The following is a 14,533-nucleotide window of genomic DNA, read 5'->3' on the forward strand; positions in this document are numbered from 1 at the left end:
TTGTGCCTAAGATGAGTCTCTTATAAGCAGCATATAGCTGGATTATGTTTCTTAATCCATTCTGATAATCTGTATCTTTTAATTGCTAAGTTTAGTTCATTAACATTCAAAGTTATTACTGAAAAGGTGTTTCTTGAATCCACCATCTTATCTTTTTTATCTTATTTGTCAATTCTATATATTCTTTTTCCTCTTTCTCTTTGTATTCTTTAAATTACTCTTAGTGGTACTTTTCAATTCTGCACCCTCCTTCAGAGTTTCCTCTCCTGTCTTTTTTCTTCAGCCGGCAGAACTCCTTTTAGTATTTCTTGTAGGGCTAGTCTCTTGTTGACAAATTCTTTCAGGACTTCTTTGTCTGTGAAAACATTAATCTCTCCCTCGGTTTTGAAGGACAATTTGACTGGATGTAGAATTCTTGGTTGAAAGTCTTTCTCTTTCAGGATCTTGAATATATCATACCACTGCCTTTTTGCCTCCAGAGTGCAAATTGAGTAGTCTGAATTCACTCTTATTTGGTTTCTCTTGTATGTAGTAGATTGTTTTTCTCTGGCCTCTTTCAGGAGTTTTTGCTTCTCTTCAACATTTGGCAAACTGATTAGTATGTGTCTTGGGGAAGGCCTATTTGAATTTATTATGTTTGGGGTTTGTTGGGCTTCTTTGATTTGCATATTTACAACCTTTATGATGGTTGGGAAGTTTCCCCCCATTATATCCTTTCTACTCTTCCTATCCCTTTGCTCCTCTCTTCTCTTTCTGGAACACCAATCTTTCTTATATTTGTTTGCTTTGTTTTGCTATCATTTCCCTGAGATCCAATTCAATTTTTTCCATCTTTTCTGCAATTTGCTGTTTTGAATCTTCAAAGTCAGTTATCCTGTCCTCTATTTCATTTGTTCTTTCTTCTGTCTCTTCAAATCTGGTGTTGCATATTTCTAGTATGTTCTCTATTTGATCAACAGAGTCTTTAGTCTGTTATTTTTCTATTTATTCTTTCAAATTCCTCGTTATGCTCTTCTACTGTCTTCTTGATCTCCTTTATGTTATTTGCTATCCCACTGATTTTATTAAGTAGAGCTGTATGAACATCTTTGATTAGTTGTTCCAATGTCTGTGTCTCCTCTGTTGTTTTTATTTGGTCATTAGGTAGGGCTATATCTGTCTGCATTGTTATATGCTTAGTGATCTTCTACTCTCTTCATAGCATGTAAATATCTTGATTGACTTACTTTGGGTGTTGATTTCTCTCCATAGTCTAAAGCCTTTTGTTTGCATGACTTTTGTACAGCAGGGAGCAGGGTATGAGGTGGGGTATTCAGCACACTGATTTGCTTCAGGGCGTGTATGGGTACAGGTTGGGGATGTCATGTTGATGCTTGTGAATGTGGGCCCCCAGTGGTCAGGGAGGATGTAGCTGTGTGGCTATACCAGTCTTGGGGGCATAACACTGGGGTACACTGGTCTAAGGCTTAAGGCCCTTTGTGCATATATGTAGAACTGTGGCAGCAGGTCGGCATTATGCCTTTATGGATTGAGGGAAGCTGTGACCTGGCTGTGCAAGCCAACACTTTCTCAGAGCTGGGAAGTATGGCTCAGGGCCATGCACATGTGTGGTTTTAGGTCTGCTGTAAAGTACAGTTCCCAGAACTGAATGATTGGGGACCATACACATGTGTGGGCCTAGGAGTGCTACAAACTGATGTGCAGAGTTTAGGACTGTGTGATACTATGGGTGGAGTGCAGAGGTAGCCTGGATGTGTAGGTGAGAGCCCATAGCCTTTATGCATTGGTGACAGCCTACAGGGAAGAGGGAGGGGGAGGTAGTGCTGGGGAGGGGTGCAGGAAAGGTGGGTTGGGCCCACTTGTGGTGGGGGTGTGGGGCAGGCACATGCACTGGGGGCTGGTGGGTTGGGGTGCCTGGAGCATGGGGAATGGGAGCTGATGATGGGGTTTGAGTGCATGGAGTGTGTGGTGATTTGCTAGTCACAGGGCTCTGCTGGTGAGGGTAGAACACCCAAAGAACATGGCCTGGCTTACATCCTAATCCCCAGCTCCTGCCTGTGCACTCCCATGAGCTCCATGCCTTCACACTAGGCTCTGGCCTTTTGCCTCTCAGTTCCTTGGCCTCTGCAACTGGGGTACCTTATGAGGTACAGAAGGCTCTCCCAGGCCAGTCGCATACCCAAATCACTGACTCAGTGACTTCCTGTCCCTTCTCTAACTTTTCCATGGAGCAGGGTTAATCTCAAGCTACTCTGTTCAATCATCTTCCCAGAAGTCCTGCTCTAGCTATAGGCTTTTAATAGTTTTTTAAAGAAATCACTTTGAGAAATTCCTTTTTACTCCTGGTTGGCAGATGTTTTTTATCAGGAGTGAATGTTGAATTTTAGCTTTTTTTTTTTTTGTTATCTATTGAGATAGGTTTTCTTTGTTAGTTTGTTAATATGAGGAAATACATTGATTGCTTTGCAAATGTTAAACTGACCTTGTATACATGTAGTAAATCCCTCTTGGTCATGGTATATTTTTTATTTTTATGTAGTATTATATTTAATTTATTACAATTTTGCCTCTGTTAATGATTAATATTGATTTGCAGTTTCTTTTCTCATAATGTCTTTGTCTGTTTTGCCATTACAGCAATGCTGTCCTCATAGAGTGGGTTGGGGTATATTCTCTACTTTTCAAATCTCCAAAACAGTTTGCATAGAATTGGTTTTATTGTCCCTAAATCTTTAGTAGAACCCACTGGTAATGCCATCATTCTGGAGTTTTATTTCTGAGGATTTTTTAAGATACAAATTCAATTTCTTTAATAGATACAGGACTATTTAGGCTGTCACTTTTTGCTTTCCTTGGTAGTTTATGTCTTGCAAGGAATTTATCCATTTCATTTAAATTGCCAAACTTTAAGGAATTTATCCATTTCATTTAAATTGCCAAACTTATCTGAATACAGTTGTTCATAAATGCTCTTATTTTCTTCTTAATATATGTGGAATCTGTCATAATTTTACCACTTTCTTTCATAATTTGGGCTCCCCCCTTTTTCACCTGATCAGTCTTGTTTATCAATTTCATAAAACATTAAAAGCAGCTTCTGGTTTCATAAGTTTTCTGTTTTATAGTTCATTGACTTCTAATGTTCATTGGTTTCTCTTCTACATACTTTAGGTTTCATTTGGTCTTATTTTCTAGTTTCATAAAGTGGCATATGAAGCCTTCATTTAAATCTTTCTTCTTTTCTAACATAGGCATTTAGTGCTGTAAATTTCCACCTAAAAATACTGCTTTAGTAGCTTTCTTAAAATTTTTAAAATCTTATATTTCAATTTATATTCAAGAAAAATACTTTCTAATTTTTCTTTTCAAAACTTTTAACCATGAATTATTTACGGATTTGTTTTCCAGTGAGATTTCTGTTATTAATTTATATTTTAATTTCATTGTGGTTGGAGAACACACTTTGTGTGACATAATTCTTTTAAGTGTATGATGATTTGATTTTGTTGTGACAGGATATGGAATATGGTCTGTCTTGGACAGTTTTAAAAATGTATGCTCTGTTTTGGATGGACTAATATATAAATGTCAACTAAGTCATTCAGATCTTTATCTTTTTTCTCTCCTTGTCTGTTCTACCAGTTATTGAAAGAGGGATATTTAAATTTCTGATTCTATTTGTGAATTTGTCTATTTTTCTTTGCAATTCTATCAATTATTTCTCCATGTACTTTGAAGCTCTGTTAGTTGCATAAATACATAAACATTTAGGACTTTTATGTCTTATTTATAATCTTTCTCATTATACAATAATTAAAAAAAATCTCTGGTATTAGTCTTTCCTCTTTAGTGTTTTCATGATATATATTTTCCTATACTTTTAATTTTATCAATTTATATTGTTATATTTAAAGTACATATCTTGGAGGAAATATATATTTGGGGATTACAGCTTCATATAATCTGACAACCATAATTGAGATATTTTAAATTATTTACAATTAATGTGATTACTGATTGAGTATACCATCTTTCTATTTGTTCTGTATTTGTCCCAAATGCCTTAATTCTTCTTATGTCTTTTTCTGCCCTTTATTAGATAGATTGGATACTTTTTATGATTACCTATTATTTCCTTGGTTGGTTTACTAGATATATGATTTGTTTTATTATTTGGTCATTGCCTTAAGGTTTATGGTAACATATTTAACTTATCACTGTATAACTTCATGTGATATTATACCACTCCATTTATAGAATAAAGGACTTTACAGAAGTATACATCCATTTATCACATTCCTTACTTTATGCCACTTTTCTCATACATTTCACTTCTACATATGTTATAATTAAATTGTTATTATTTTTATTTCAAAAGTCAATTATATATATTTTTTGCATGTGCAGGCACCTGGAATCAAACCTGAGTCTCTGGCATGGCAGGCGAGAACACTGCCTGCTGAGCCACTGTGGCGAGCTCTCAGTTATCTTTTAACTATATTTAAAGTGTATAAATAAATCTTGTATATTTACCCTTTTAGTTACCAGTTTTTGGTGTTTGCATTCTTTCATGTGGATTACTATTATCATCTGATAATAGATTTCCTTCTGCCCAAAGGACTTTCTTTAATAATTCTTATAGATCTGTTTTAGTTTGCTAATGCTGCCAGAATGCAACACACCAGAAATAGATCAGCTATTATAAAGGAGATTTATTTAGTGACAAATTGACTATTCCTCATAGGAAAGGCAGCTTCCTTTCAAGTGGTCTTCTCTGTCAAATGGGAAGGCACATGACAACATCTGCTTGCCTTCCCCCCCTGGTTTTTGCACCAAATGGCTTTTCCTCAGGTGATTCCTTTCTGCATTTCCAAACATTTGGCTCTGTGTCAGCTCTGAACTCTGAGCTGAGTTATGCTGTGCTGTGCTGAGCTCTGCTGGTCCATAAACTCTTTCTCTTTCTTCTGACCTTTCCTTTTATGCCTCATCTGTGTGGATGGCACTCCCATTTGCTGACTGCAGATGTAACCAGCCATAGATGAATTTCACATGCTGATGATTTAAGTCTACAGCAACAGAACAGCTAGGCACCATCACCTATCCAAGTTGACACCAGAACCTACCTACAGTGTCCACCCCTTGTCAACTTGTCCACTATATACATCACTTTAAACCATACTTAATCTCTAAATATAAAACAATGAGACATTTTTTCCCTAAAAATGCTCATCTGTCCTGCATACAACACACTAAATCTTTCCATATGCAAAATACATTCATTTCATCACAGTATCACAAAAACCGTAAATCATTTCAGTAACAATACAAATACAATACTAACTCAAAAATAGTATAAAATCTCATTGACGTCAGTTACTCTGGTCTGTCCTCAAGCAAAAATTCTTCTCTGGATGTGGACCTATGAAACTCAGAAGAAGTTATCTTCTTCCAGTATACAAAGAAGGAACATAATAAGATAAATGATCCCATTGCTACATGGAGAAATTGGAAGGAAAACAGGTTACTGGAGCTAAACAATTTTGAAAACCTGCAGGGCAAACTCCCCTGGATTTCAAAGTCTGGGAGAGTTATTTTTCCTCAGGGCTTTAGAAAGTGGCAGTACCATATTTTCCAAGTGGCTATGTGGCAAACTTGTTCTCTCTCTCTGAGTGCTGGGGTGAATTACAACACTAGGGCACATTGGGGGAACCACCTTACTCTCAGTTCCACCCTCTACAAACATTGGTACAGCACCCAGGGTGTATCTCTGGGGCACATACTCAACCCCTGTGAAACAATGGGGTGGCAGACAGGACCCCCCATCCCACTTTTATGTATTCCACCCTCCCCAAGGCCTGGGGTGGCAAAATTCTTCCTGAGCATGGAGCTGAGAGGCCTGCCCTCTGCCTTTGGGGCAAACTCACCCTCTCCAAGTACATGGACGGGTCCACTCTCCTGGCCCAAGATTTCTTGGTTTCAGACCTTAGCTTCCATGACTCTGCCTCTGAACTATTTTTTCCTTCCATTTGTCCCTTTTCTGTCCCTTTTATCACAGACTGGCAATGGTTCTATTTATACAGATCCCACAACACTCTTCTTGGTTTTCTATGTAATTTGCAGGGACCATAAAATTGAACAATAGGACTTTCCACAAATCTATCCTGGATATCTCCATCTCAAATCCTTGCTTGTCCTGTAATGACTGACTGCTTTCATGTTTGGTTAAACCCTTATGTTGGGCACTATTCTCTAGGGTCTTCCTTTCTGGAAGCCCAGAATTTTCTAGGCCATCAACTTTTGTTTTATTTGTACTCAAGAGTTCTTTTCATAACCTATTTCTTTCTTCTTGCATTTTACATAAATTGCAAGGGAGCACCCAGACTGCATTTTCCACATTTAGTTAAGAAATTTCTTCTGCTAAATATCCAAGTTAATCACTCTCAAATTTTGCCTTTCATCTACAAAGAACACTTTCCTTCCAGTTCACAATGATATGATCATCATTTCTGTCTAAATCCTTGTTGGAGGCATCTTTAGAGTCTACATTTCTACCAACAGTCTCTTCAAGGCATTCTAGGCCTTCTCTATCAAGCTCCTCACACCTCCCCCAGAATCTTCCCCTTATCCATTTAAAAAGCCATTCCAACAAGTTTGCTATTTGCAAACTGCAGCAGCACCCCACTTCCCCATTACCAAAATCTGTATTGGTTTTTTAAAGCTACCAGAATGCAAGATACCAGAGATGGATCAGCCTTTAATAAGAGGATTGATATAGTTATGAATTTATAGTTCCTTAGGAGAAAGGCAGCTGGCTTGCATCTGAGTTTCTGTCACATGGCACATGGCAATGTCTGCTGGCCTTCCCTTATGGATGTGGTGTCCAAATGGCTTTCTCCAGGGTGGGCCCTTCTGCATCTCCAAATGTCTGAATATTGAGCTCTCTTTTGACCTCTCTCTTTGAAGCTGCCAGCTAATTAAATTAAGCATCACTCATTGTGGAAGGCACTCCCCTTAGCCAACTGCAGGTGCCATCAATCATAGATGAAATTCACATGCTGATGATTTAAGTCCACAGCAACTGAACAACTGGGCACCATCACCTGGCTAAGGTGATACCTGAACCTAACTACCACAAGTAGGTCTGCTGGTGATGAATTATTTCAGCTTTTGCATGTCTGCAAAAACCTCTGTATTGTCTTCAGTTTCAATAGATTTTAGTTTTAGGTTAGTATTTTTTTCTTTCAGTACTTTCAAGTTGTTGCTCCACTGTCTTCTCATTCACACTGTTCCCAAGAGGAAGTTTTCTGTCTAATCTTTAGTATTCTGTATATAACATGACTCCTCCCCTGCCCCCTAATCTGGCTGCTTTTTAAAATATTTGTTCTTTATCACAGATTTTGAGAAATTTCATTATTATGTGTTTTGGTGCAGTATTCTTCATGGTTTTTGAACTTGTGTTTCATTGAGCTTCTTGGATTTATGATTTTTTAATTTTTAATTTTTTTTTCTAATTTAGAAAGTTTTTGGCTGTTATTTCTTGAAGTGGATTTTCTGGCCCACTTTCCTTTGGGGACTCCAATTGCATATTTATTAGGCTTCTTGTGCTGATTCTCCTTTTTTATTCTTTATTTTAGTGTCTGTGTTTAATTTTGGGTAGTTTCTATAGGTATACCTTCACTTTTACTGATGCTTTCCCCTGCAAAATCTAACTTGCTTTCGATTCTATTACTGTATTTTTCATCTCAAATCTTACAGCTTTCACATTTTGTACTTTGATTTTTAAAAAATCTTCTGTTCTACTTAACTTTTGGAACTCTTGAAGTGTGTTTATAATAATTATAATATCCTTTTTTAATATCTAACAATTTGTCAGTTCTTGGTCACTTTAATTAGAGATTTATTTCGTCACCATGTGCTATATATTTTTTTCTGTTTCTTTGCAGATTTTGATTTGATAACAGTCATTTTGAATTTTACCTTGTTGGGTACTGCATAATCTGTATTCAGATAGATAGTCTAAAGCTTTCATTCTGAGTTGCAAATAAACTAATCGGAAATGATTTGATTCTTTCAAGTCTTGCTTTTAGCATTTGTTAGGCAGGACTAGAACAATATTCAGATTAGAGCTAGTTACTCCCCTCTACTGAGGCAAAATGCTTTTTGTGTATTCTAATAAATGCCCTATGGTTCTTTTCTTCACTTTTTTTTCTTATTAGAGAATTTGTAGATTTACGGAAAACTCATGCTCCACGGTTCTTGAGGTTTTCTAATCCAGCAGCTGTGAATAGGAACTTTTCCCAATCCTGCGTGAAAGCTTGTACTGCTGCCTCTAGTCCTTTAGGGTGAGTCCTTCCCTGGCCTTGAATAGTTTCCTCACAACATGCAATAATCAGTACTTAGCTGAATACCCAAGGGCCACCCTCTATATATCTCCAGATTTTGTCACCATGAGGCTATCTCATCTCTAGTACTCTTCTTGCAAACTTTAGCTGCCTTAGACTACTTAGATGCTTATTTCACTCCCCTTCCCAACAAGGAGGAGTTGGGTTTCCCCTTTCTGCCTTGTGACTGAAAACTCTCTCAAGGAAATATGCTGAGGCATTTGTAGGTCCACCTTGTTTGTTTCTTATTCATCAGAGATCACTGCCATTCCTTTCCTAATGTTCAATATCTTGTCCTTTGTTTCATATTTTACGACTATGCTTTTCCTATTTCAGGTGGGAGGGTAAATCTGGCCAGTTATGCTGGAGGCAGAATTAAATGCATCCAAAAATGTTTGAATTCCTCCAGGCCTTAGTCTGGCCTAAAGCAATGTTAACAATTTGTAAATAGTTTATCCCTACAGTATTTATCTGCAGCTCCCTTTGAAAACCAGAAATGTGTATTTACGTATGCATATTTACTGGGGGGGAGAGAGGAGGGTGGCCAGCACAGTGATTATGTATATTCAAGACACGATCAGAGGGAATTTAAATAATGCAACCAGGAACTGTGTGATGGAAGAAGGATGCAAATAGTTTACAAACAGAATTAAAATGCAAGAGTAGAAGGCAGGCTGCTGCTCAGAGAATCTGCTGCTTAATGCATGGCACCTTCCTGAAGCTCAAATTAGCAGTCCCAAAGATCCCAGGTGGTCTACTGCAATCCAAGGGATTAGAGCATTACATATGGTTTCGGTATCTATACGTGCCTGCTAAATTGTTAAGTGTTCTGGAAATAAAAAAAAGTTTCAACCCTTAGTCTCTCTCCTATAAATGAATCTACAATTCTCGTAACATATTGCCTGGCCAGCTTTTAAGGCAGTATGGAGGAAGTATTTTAGATGGGAAGTCCAGGCTTAGGTAGTAGGCACAAGTGAATGAATCATAAATCATGTCTCTGACCTATGTTATCTTTGCAGCTTTAGGCAAGATGTTTAATATTTCTAATGCCCAATTTCCTCTTTAGGGTAATAGACATAAAGATATATAAAATTTTTGTGAACATAAAATGAGATACAAATCACTGAGTGCTTACTGTGTGGTAAACATTATACTATGTTTATGTCATCAGCTCATTTAACTCTCTTATTAACCTTATGAAGCAGGTATTGTTTCCCAAGGATTACAGTGAGGAAACTGAGGCACTGGGAGATGAAGTAATATGGAAAGGACTGATAGTTTGAACTCAGGTTTTGTCTGACTCTCTTTAGAATTCATAAAAATGTATTTTAACACAGTTACTATGACATAGATGAAGAATTAAGATTAGCTCCTATTTATTGCAGTGAGGAGTGCTTATTTCTACCCGTCTCTTCCTGACAAGGTTGTGAGAAAAGCAGTGACTAGGAACTAAGTCTATTTAGTCTTGTATCCTTGATGTGTCCTAAAGTGTCTGGTACATTGCAGGTGCTCAGTATGTTGGTTCCTGAATGTAGCTGAAATTATTATTTTGAAACTTTAGTCCATTTACTTTAATAGTATTTTTCTTGAATGTTTACTTTGTATAGAGTGCCAAGTGCTAGAAAAAAAAATGCTGAATCTGGCCTGCATCCCACCCTCAAAAATCTCACAGATTCATAATGGTGATGAATAATTAATTCATTCTTCATTCGACCAGTATGCATTCATTTCCTACTTTGCACCAAGTACTCATCTAGGAGCTGGAAATGCAGAGGTGATCAAACAAAGTGAGATTCCCATGGAGTTTACATTCTAGTAAGTGATTGTGTAGAGAATTCAGCCTTGACCAGAGAGAGGTCTGGTCTTTGTATGTATTCTAAACCCTTGGAATTTTTGGAGTAATAGGAGTGTTTGTTATTCATCGTGGGTTCCTAGGACATCACCTGTTAATTTATGCTAACTAGTGGGTCTGTAAGGTCACCTGATACCAGCCTGACCTCTGACAGGTAGGGGTGCTGAAGATTGAATTAAACCACATGGCAAAAAGAGCCATCAGTTATGGCCACTTAAAGAAGCCCCAGTTGTAATTCTGGATATTGAAGCTCATGTGAGCTTCCTGGTTGGCAAAACTCCATGTGTACTGCCATACACTGATACCAGGAAGGTAATATGTCCTGAGAACAATGGAAGATTTGCATTTGGAACCCTCCTAGACTCTGCCCCATGAGTCTCTTCCTTTGTCTAATTTCTGTATCCTTTCCCTATAATCAACCATAACTGTGAGTATAATTACTTTCAATGATGTCTGTGGCAAATGATCAAACCTGATGGTAGAAGAGACCCTGAACTACTAGATTGTGTCGGAAGTGAGGGTGGACTTAAGTGGACTCTTCCTTTTACCTTTGTAGTTGGACCCTTACTCTTTGCAGTTGTCAGAAGTCTTGGGCAGACTTGGAAATCCAGAGGACCATGCCCTCAATCTTGCAATTTGACCAACTGAGCTCCAGGTAGGGATATAGAACCTGAAACAAATAGTGTGCAAGCTAATCTTAGGAGGTACTGATAAAAGTAACTAGTGGTAAAGGGTTAGAAACTGCATGAAAGTAAAGAGTTCTTTCTTGGCAGGGCAAGCTGGCTGGATCAGGTGACATTTCAGAGGAGGCCCAGATTGAGGGAAGCGTGAATAGTATACAGAGAGCTGTTGTAAGAGGCATGGACACTTGGCAGAGGGTAATGGGAAATTGGAGGAGAGGTGCATGATACAGGTCAAAGAAGTAAAAAATAGATTCATAGACAAGATCACATTTGAGAAATACCAGAAACACGAGCAGACAGAGAAAAATGCACAACAGCATAAGTTTTGGACCATGCGTCCTAGTGCACAAGAGTTACACAAATTAATGCTCTGGAGTGCAAGTGATAAGAACTTAATGGAGAGGAGGTGGCTAGGATCTTGAAGTGGGGGTCTTTGTTCCCACAGGCAAGGTGTCAGGCTCACCCATTCTCCCAGTTATCCATGACTAGGGGAGTGAAGAGGCCCTAGAAAGAAGAGCTCTCTGAGAAGGAATTTTGTCAAGACTTTCTGGGTCTGCTTCTTTGTTTCTGGACCTCTTTTCTTCTCAAGTCCTGTAGGTAAGGCCTCAACTAGGGTAGTCTGAGGTTCACATTTCAACAGTAATGGGTCTCTGTCTTCAGCTTGTCTTGGTCCTGGTTCTGTTTTCTCCACACCAGCATTGCTGACTACTCAGATGTCAGGTTTGCTGAACCCATGTGAGCTTAAATGTCTCTGTCCACTAAACAACACAGAGTGACACCATCAGGCACAACCTTCAATTTAGAGGCAATAGATCCCCTAGCTGGATGCCAAGAATGTAACGAAATTCATTTCCTTTTTTATTTTCTATGATGCCTGATTGTTGATCCCCACCACTAGTAATTTTACTCCCTGATTGATTAGGTAAGGAAGGAAAGATCCCTCTTTCCTACACTTATGGGAGGCATAACTAATAAGTGCTTTTCTCCTTAAACTTATATTCCTTCTCAACCTAACACTTTATTCACCCACTAAAAATTCTCAATTGCTCATTCCTTTATTCTTTCAACAATTGTCAGAGAGGCATAGTATGTTAATTGGGATCTAGAGTCCTGGGTTTAAATCTTGGCTGTCACTTATCACCTGTGTGACCTGGGAGAGAAGTTATACATCTCTCTGCATCTCAGTTTCCTTGTGTGTAAAATGGAGAATATAATCACTCTTATATATAAGGTGTAATATAAGAGTTACACCTTATATTACAGATATAATATAATCTGTAATTATATTACAGATTATATTATAATATAATCTGTAATTTATGTAAACATTTTTTTACATAATGTTTACATTATGTAAACATTACATAATGTAATTTATGTAAACATTCATAACAGTGCTGCATGTATAGGAAATTTTATTATTCTGATGGTAGTGGTTGTCATTATTTTTGAATTGGGGACAAGGAAGGAAAGTGTCAGGTCTCTGATTTGTGCTTCCTAGATTCTTACTGTTTGGTTGATAGACCTTTTCTTCCCTCCTTGCTCATTTTCTTCCCTCCTTGCTCATTTTCTTCCCTGCATCTTGGTGAACCTTCTGTGTCCAGGCTAACGTTGAGTGAGACAAGAAGCCCTGGGGCTGCTTCAGTTCCAACCTTTGGTATGTCTTGGTAAAGCTGCCCTTTTGGACCCAAGATCTGCGGCCTCAGTAAAACTGTCAATTCTTTATTCTGTTTTTTTTTTTTTTTTTTTTTTTTACTTTCTGTTTGCCACCAGTTAATCATGGGACCTTATTCTCTTTGGCACATCCACTCTGTGTGTGCCCAGTGTCCAGTTTTGGCTCCAGTCTCAATCCTATCGGTCTAATTCTGACCTAATTCCTGGAGACTTTGGGCCTGAAGAGCACTGTCTTAATTTCCCAGCTGTTATTGCAAATATGGAACAATGGGTTGACTTAACAATGGGAATTTATTTTCTCATAGTTTCAGAGGCTGGAAGGCTTCCTTCTTTCTGGAGTTGGTAGGCGACAATCTTTGGGGTTCCTTGGCTTTCTCATCACCTGGCTTTCTCATCTGGGTTCCAGTATCCAGCTTGTATTAGTTAGGGTTCTCTGGAGAAACAGAATCAACAGGGAACACTCGCAAATATAAAATGTATAAAAGTGTTTCACGTGACCACGGGAATGCAGAGTCCAAAATCCGCAGGGCAGGCTGTGAAGCCAAAGATTCCAATCGAGAGTCTGGATGAACTGCACAGGAGAGGCTCACCAGCCGAAACGAGAGGAGCCTGTCTCTCTGAATCCTCCTTAAAAGGCTTCCAGTGATCAGATTAAGCATCACTCATTGTAGAAGACACTCCCCTTTGGCTGATTACAAATGGAATCAGCTGTGGATTAGCTGACATGATCAAGATTTAATTCTATGAAATGTCCTCATTGCAACAGACAGGCCAGCACTTGCCCAACCAGACAAACAGGTACCACCACCTGGCCAAGTTGACACATGAACCTGACCATGACACAGCTCTTCCTTGTGGATTTTTTTTTTGGATGCATGGTCTGGGAATCAAACCCGGGTCTCCCACATGGAAGGCAAGCATTCTACCACTGAACCACCCCCTTGTGGCATTTTTTAAAAAAAGATCTTCAGTCATAGGATTAAGATCCACTCTGATTCAGTGGGACTACACCTTTCCTAAAAATATCCTCAAAAGGTCATATTTACCATAGAATCACACTCATAGGAATGGGGATGTGATTAAGAACATGTTTTTGTCTGGGCTACACAGTTCAACCTATCACAAGTACCCTGAACACTACTCCAATAACTGAGGTCTCCTCATAGAGTACCAGCTCCCTGCCTGGATTGAGAGCATCACCCTGCACAGGTTCCTTGTTTTGGGCTCTAAGCTGTTGATGGTGTCCCTGGCTCCCGTCCGTTGCTGACTTATTAACAAGACAGCTGTGACCCAAAGCAAAGTGTCCACTGCAATGCTGGCTGCCCAAGTGACTGGCCAAGCATATGCTTAGGGTACCTGCAGGGGAAGGATGCTGCCTCCCTTTTTAATACAAAGGTCTAGAAAGTATCTATATTAATCTATGCACAAATTTTATGTCATTTTGAAATATATTTTCTGTGACTATGCGGGGAGGGTGGACCATAGCTTTTTGCCCAATGTCTTGATGTGGCCCTGGCCTCACTCATCAGGCTTTGCGAGTGGCTCAGCCTTGGAGCCAGCTTTTGTCCCCCCACCCCCCATGCCCATCTGGCGCGGGGATGTTGGCCTCATGTCAGGGGCCTGCCCTAATGGGCATTCCCCTCCACCCACCAGTAGGTGTTCCAGCTATCTGTCATCTCTTCCCTGAATCTGCAGTTTTGTTGTTTCCTTGCTGCTTTTCTTATTTTTCCCAGACTGCGATTAACATCTAGAAAGGCAAAGATCCCTGCAAGTAAAGCTTTGAACCATCACCTGGAAAGAGACCCAGCTGTTCAATAGTGGAATTGAAGAGCATTTAGCTAATTACAGTCCTTAGGATAAGAAAGCTTCCTAATGGAAGCAGCAAGGTCTTTTCTGCCTTAAGGTGGGAGCCTGTTGCCAACAGATAAACAGGAGTTATGCCA

This window comes from Tamandua tetradactyla, chromosome 13, assembly GCF_023851605.1.
Source record: "Tamandua tetradactyla isolate mTamTet1 chromosome 13, mTamTet1.pri, whole genome shotgun sequence".
NCBI classification, from domain to species: domain Eukaryota; kingdom Metazoa; phylum Chordata; class Mammalia; order Pilosa; family Myrmecophagidae; genus Tamandua; species Tamandua tetradactyla.